Source organism: Tupaia chinensis, unplaced genomic scaffold (genome assembly GCF_000334495.1).
Source record: "Tupaia chinensis unplaced genomic scaffold, TupChi_1.0 Scaffold000276_1, whole genome shotgun sequence".
Lineage (NCBI taxonomy): Eukaryota > Metazoa > Chordata > Mammalia > Scandentia > Tupaiidae > Tupaia > Tupaia belangeri.
In genome coordinates, this window is record NW_006159758.1 from 157291 (window position 1) to 164395 (window position 7105).

The window sequence follows — 7105 nt, forward strand, 5'->3', positions numbered from 1 at the left end:
ATTCCTGCTTAGGTTTCTGCTCCCAGAACCTTCTGTCTCCAATGAGAGACATGGCCATCTCCAGATTGGAACTCAGAATTTCCTTCTCCTCTGCATAGGCAGTAACACGCTCTAAGTCAGCCCCATCAATGTCATGCTTTCGTGGCCCCTTAGGAGGCCATTCCAGGCCACTGGTCCCCATCTGCAACTCAATCTCCACGTCCTCCTCAGTTGCTTTATCAATGCCACTAAGTCACCCCAGTTTTCCAAATGAGTTATAATATATTAATTTTTAGATACAGTTTCCCTAGGGACCTTGTTTAGTAAACTTTTAATCATCTTCTGTCCCTAAACTATTCTCAGTAAATATGTTCCTCCATGTATTCTCAATTCCTCAAATATATCTCTGTTTTCACTTTACAAACTTCACTTCAATTGTTGGTTTTGTTAGAGGTGTTTCTACTAGATTGAGCTCCTTTCATGTGGGGAATTTTGCCTTAATGCTCTGTACAGGTTTGTATCTAATATTCTCTCTAGGATATGACAGAACCTTACTAAATATGTGTTAAGTGAGCGAATAGTTTATAATAACAGTTTTCCAGATAGGTCTCTAATTCTGTTCTTCTCTCTGATATAATATGCACTTTGAAAAAGTAAATCTTTGGGGACTGTCAGGTGGCATGGTGGTTAAGGGCTCTGGACAACCACACGGTTGACCACAGTTTGTGTCCTGGACCTGGTGGCTTGCTTTCTCACTTACCCTCTCTCTCTCACTCTGTCCCTCTCTGGTCAAATTAAAATAAATAAATAAATTAAGTTAAATAAATATTTTTTTAAAAAAGAGTAAATCTTCCATCATTTTTACCTTCATTTTTGAAATCTTTAAACGTTTCCCATGGCTGACTAAATAACCTTTAACTGTCCCATCCACTGGTTCATTTTCTACTTTACTTCAAAAGTACCTTTTGGTGTACCCTAATCAACAGAAATAATTATTCCCAGTTTCTTACACATCTCATGCTCATCTCTGAGTATCCATGACACACATACCTCCTGCCTTATTTTTTTTTACATTATTTAAAACTACAATATTTTACTTATGAAATAATATAGCTAATCTTATAATGTCTAATCTTATTTCAATTTAAATTCTACTGTTAGAGTAATTTTCTAATTTAAATAGTCAATTAGTAAAGAGTAAATTAGTAAATTTAGAATTTCCCTCATGAAAGAATATAGGCAATCTTATAATGTGTAATCTTGTTTCAATTTGCATTCTACTGTTAGAGGAATTGTCTAATTTTCTTTACTGGATTAATTGAAAACAAGGACAATAGGTTATTAATTTTTATCTCCCATTGTATCTTGCATATCACAATTGATCAGTAAAACTTCGTTGTGTAAAAAATGAATCAATGAATAAATAATGAATTAGTGGGGTATATTTCTGTGTGTGTGTGTGTACGTACTAAGTTGATTATTGCCACTGAATCATGGAGAGTCTGTCTTGCATTTCTGTGCATGTCTAGGCCCCAATTTTTATGGGTAGTAAATTGAGGATTTCAGTTAAGTCTATCATATAAGAAAGATGATTTAATTACAATTAAAAGACAGGTAAGCCACTTTTACTGCCTAAATGCAATTACTCTACTCCTTAAAAATAAAAACAGAATCTTTAAAAATAAAAACAGAAAAACAGAAGCTATAGCAATGCAGAACAAAGTGAAAAGAATTACAGAGAATGCATTTATCATTACAGTAAGGCAGATGTGTCCTTTTCACATACTGTCATTTCCAACCTCTAGATCTTATGAAAAAGTCAGAAGTAGGAAAGGAAAAAAAGGATAGGCTATTGTGAATACCTCTCTGACAAAGAGAGGGAAACTGACTTAGATCAATGTAGTAGACCCAGTTCCCAGAAGGCATGAAAACTTAACCCAACAGTACTTCTAATTAGACTATTTTTAGAACATGTTAACACCTTGTTAAATTGAGTGGTCTCTGACCTGAACATGTTAGACATTTTAATAATTACCTTGGGAATAGCAGACAGTTCCTTTGGTTACTTAAGTGTTTCTCTGAATTAAGTGAAATATCAGATGTTACTGGTTCACTTGATTATTATGTATTGAAGATAACTTTTTAGTATGGTGAACTGGACTGATGAGAAATGTACACATGTGGAATATTCGCTTTGTAAGCTAAGTAACATGTGATTGAATGTATAAAAGAAATAGAAAGAAAAATAATTCAATGTTCCCAGAATGTGTCCACCAATACATTTAGCCTTGAACAAAATGCCTCCATGTGATCACAGGAAAGATAAACTTGTGACTGTTTCAATGTAAACCCATAATAAGAAGTAATTATATAGCCATCCCATAGTATAGAAGAAAAATTTAAATGTAGACATGATAAGTAAATCCTTTCTGGAGGTCAATTTTGTACTGCTTAGTGAAAAGTATTATATATACAATTTATTTTCAAATTCCACTTCTAGAAATTACAAATAGATAAATTAAGACAATTGTGATAATTGCTTAGAGAGATGACTATCACAGCATTTTTAGAAAAAAACTGCAAGCATTTCTAAGTGTTCAACAATAATAATACTGCATTGAACATTAGGCAATCATTAAGGTTATGAGTAAATTTATATTACTCACTAGGGTAGTGTTCGACAATACAAACAAACAAATAAAAGAGTAGACACACCAACAGTATAGACGTATGATTGTGCACTCTACTATGTAGAGGCTAAGAATGGGGTCTAGCCCTTGATATTAGCACACTATTATTCCTCAAACAAGTTCTTTAGTCTTTCTGGGCTTAACGTTTTTTTCCAATGCAAAATGGTGCAGCTCCTGAAATACTTCATGATATATTAAATGATATATTTAATTATATTTATATTTCACTGTTAGATAAATAAGAAAAAAAATTTATACCTCCTCCAACATATATACATACCCTCAGCTCTGCTCTATTCTGTTTCTAGTTTGTAGTTAGTTCCTATCCATTGAGATAAGAAGTAACAATGTGATGCACAAAATTTACACATTCACTACATTTTATTATTCTCACCATATATTGGGGTATAAAAGTGAAACCCAAAGTGAGTTCAGTTGTATATTTATTCTATATTACATAAATATTAGTAATATTAGATTTAATAAAAACCCTTTTATATTCTGAAAATGATAAAGTTCATCATTAAATTTCAAATGCAGTAACTGTCACAGTGATAGCACTAAATTATCATTTAATTATGTCTGCATTCCTCTAGCAAAACAAGAAAAATATCTTGCAAGACACAGAGGCCTATGCAAAGAATCTATGCTAAAGCCTAATTACATAATTATTTCAAATATGTCAGGTAGTTTTTTCCTTAAAGGCACTCTGATTCAAGAATTATGATGGGACCACCAGTTGGCATAATGGCTACATTGCTGGACTCCCATGTAATTGAACACGGTTCGAGTCCTGGACCCAGTGGCTTAAACTCATGCTGAGTGCATGTGCATGTCTGCCAAAGATCCCAAGAGGAGAATGGAGAAGGGACTGTGGCGTGGCCATCCCCCTGAGGGGTGATTTCTTTCTGTCTTTCTGGCGAGCGTATGCACCCTATAGCAAAAACCTTAAAAAAAAAAAAAAAAAAAAAAAGGATTATGCTTAATCTTGCCTTTGCCTTCTAAAACTAGGTTTTCTGATCTACTACCATTATTAAGAATGCATTATATGATAACCCTAAGAAACTATCTTTTCCACTTTGTAGTTCTGTTTTTGCTTTCTGTATGGCTGCTGTAGCAGGCTTACAAATTTAGTGGCTTCAAATGTTATAGTTATAAAAGTCAAACATCAAAAATGGATCTCATTGGGTTAAAATCAAACTGTCAATAAGACTAGGTTCCTTTTGTAGGTTCTAGGGGAAAATCCATTTCTTTATTGCTAACAATTTTTAGGGGCCACCTGCCTTCCTTGGCTCATGGTCTCTTTCTCCTTCTTCAAAGTCAGCAGGATATTCTTTCAAACCTCTCTTTCTAATCTGTTTCTTCCCATATCTCTTTATCATGGCATTTCCTTTTCTGACTCTTGCCTCAATCTTTTCATTGTAAGAGACCTTGGTGGGGTTAGCAGGTGGCATGGTGGTTGAGGCATTTAACTCTCACATGATCGATCATGGTTGGGGTCCTGGACTTGGTGGTTTGAAACTCAAGATGGGCATATGTGCATGTGTGCCCAAAATCCTGAAAGGAGAATGGATTAAGTCCTGGCTATCACCTACTTTCTCTCTCTCTCCCTGTCTTTCTCTGTGTCTTCAGCAAGCACATGTGCACTACAGCAAAATATCTTTTTTTTTTTTGGAGAGATTTTCGCTATAGGGCGCGTGCACTCATCAGACAGACAGAGAGAGACATAGAGACAGAAAGTGAGAAATCACCCCCAGGGGGGATGGTCACGCCACAGTCCCTTCTCCTCCATTCTCCTCTCGGGATCTTGGGCACACACGCACACGCACCCGGCGTGAGTTTTAAGCCACCGGATCCGGGACACGAACCGCGGTCGACTACGTGGGAGTCCAGCGACATAGCCATTACGCTAACTGCTGGTTCCCCAGCAAAAAAATTTCTTAATAAAAAAATTTAAAATAAAACAAGAGATCTTGTTATTATATTGGGCACTCCTAAATAATCTAGTCTAGGATAATTTCTCTACCTCAATCTCTTTAACCTTTTGTCATATAAAGTAATGTATCAAGGATCTCACAGAAAATGCACATTATAAAGAAAAAAGCATGGATTTCCGTTTTTTCTTTAAGGCAAAATAAACCCATACTAACTTGTTCTTACATGCCTGAATATAATCTAGTTTGAGGCATTAAAAAGTTTAAAACATCATTTTGAAAACAGCCCCTATCAGAACAATGTGAATTTTCCAAAAATTTAAGCAAGAAAAAACACCAAATTTATGGTGCACTTTTCATGAAAGAATGGTGAAATCGTAGGGATTTTACCAAAACATTGCAAGGACAATTCCTCAAAGAAATCAGTAACTTACTAAAGGATAACTTGTCTTAAGAAGTGATGAGACAGGGGGAACCAGCAGTTAGCGTAATGGCTATGTCGCTGGACTCCCACGTAGTCGACTGCGGTTCGCGTCCCGGACCCGGTGGCTTAAAACTCATGCCGGGCGCGTGTGTGTGTGTGTGCCCAAGATCCCGAGAGGAGAATGGAGGAGAAGGGACTGCGGCGTGACCATCCCCCCTCGGGGGGTGATTTCTCGCTTTCTGTCTCTATGTCTCTCTCTGTCTGTCTGGCGAGTGTACGCGCCCTATATGAAAACCTCTCCAAAAAAAAAAGCTAAAAAAAAAAGGAAGTGACGAGATAATATTGAAGATGATGCCTACAGAGGTAGACTGTCAACATCAATTAGCAAGAAAAGAAAAAATAATCTTGTTTATATTCTAACTGAAGAGGATCAATGATTATAAAAGAAACAATAGCCAATACCAAAGACACCACAATTGGTTCAGCTTACACAATTCTGACTGGAAAATTAAATCAGAGCAAACTACTTTCTGCTCAATCAGTGTCAAGACGGTTAGCGTCAGATCAGTTACAGACAAAAGCAGAAGTTTCAATAGAAATTTTATCAAACAAGTAAATCAAGATCCTGAAGCATTTCTTCAAAGAATATAATGGAGATCAAACATGGTTTTACTAGTACAATCTTGAAGACAAAACATAATCATAACACTAGTACCAAGACACAGAAGTGGTCCAATCAGAGCAAAAGGAGACTCATAGAGAGCATAGGTCAAGGCGACAGTGTTGGGGGATGCTAAGGCATTTTCCTTGTTGACTTTTTGAAGGGCCAAAGAATAATAACACCTGCTTTTAAGTGTTTCCAGAAAGTTAGCTGAATCTATAGCAGGAAAATGCTCAGAAAGTTTCACCAGAGTCCTTCTCTATCACAGTCATGCTCCTGCTCATTCCTCTCACCAAATAAGGGTACTTTTTTGGCTCCTTCTGACTTCATTGTGTTTCCTAGTCTTAAAAAAATATTTAAAAGCACTCATTTTTCTAAGGTCAATAATGCTGGAGAAAAACAAAACTGTGCTGAAATGATCAAATATCCAAGACCCTCAGTTCTTTAGTAAAAACCATAATAAATGGTTGGTATCACCACTTACAAAAGTATCTTGAACTTGAAGAAGCTAGGTCAAGAAATAAAGCTTATACTTTTTATCTTTCAATTCCATTCCACAAATTTTTGTGTTGTTGTTGAGAGAGAGATTTTTGCTATAGGGCACGTACACTCACTGGAGGGACAGAGAGACAGAGAGAAGTAAGAAATCAACTCCCGGAGGGATGGCTATGCTGCAATCCCTTCTCTATTTTCTTCCCGGGATTTCAGGCGCGCACACACATGCACATGCATGAGTTGTATGCCACCAGGTCCAGGACTTGAATTGCAGTCAACTACGTGGGAGTCAAGTGGCATAACCATTCTGCCATCTGCTGGTCCTCCAGAAACCTTTTGAGGTCCTCTCATAGTCACAGGTTCTAAAGACTTGTTCGTTAAGTCTGTAAGGGATAATGGTCTATCATGACTTCTAAATAATCTTTTATTCTACTACTAGAATAGTTCTGTTTTCTGACCACTGCATGTACTTTAACAATATTCAGAGATTGTTCATCAATTTCAGGACCAATTCTGATGTCTTACGCAGGATCCTTATCTCCATTTCCAACCATATCTTTTACCAGTCCTCCACTATGTTTTATCTCAGCCATGCTGATGCTGACCTGCACTCTTGTCTCTATAGTTAGCCTCCTCTATTGGTCCAGGTAAGAGGCAAGATGCAAACAAGCAAAGTGATGACATGATAAATTGAAAAGAAAGCATTTGAGTAATGTATTTTGGATGCAGAATTAACTTTACTTTGTGATGCCTTAATTATGGGGAAAGTTGAGCTGAGGGGTATAAGAAGGAAAACAGAAATGTGAATAACAGGTTATAGGATGAGGAAGATAATGAGCTGCATTTGGCACACAGAGATAAAAATATATGAGATAAGTTAGAACAAGAGAATTACCGACTTTAATAAACCTTCATGCAAAAT

The 7105-nt window shown here is 36.4% G+C and overlaps 1 pseudogene; it reads right to left on the reverse strand.

The window, feature by feature from the left end:
- The window catches only part of LOC102486161 (huntingtin-interacting protein K-like), a 6941-nt pseudogene extending 165 nt beyond the window's left edge, over window positions 1-6776 (reverse strand).
- Between the last annotated feature and the right edge of the window lie 329 nt (window positions 6777-7105).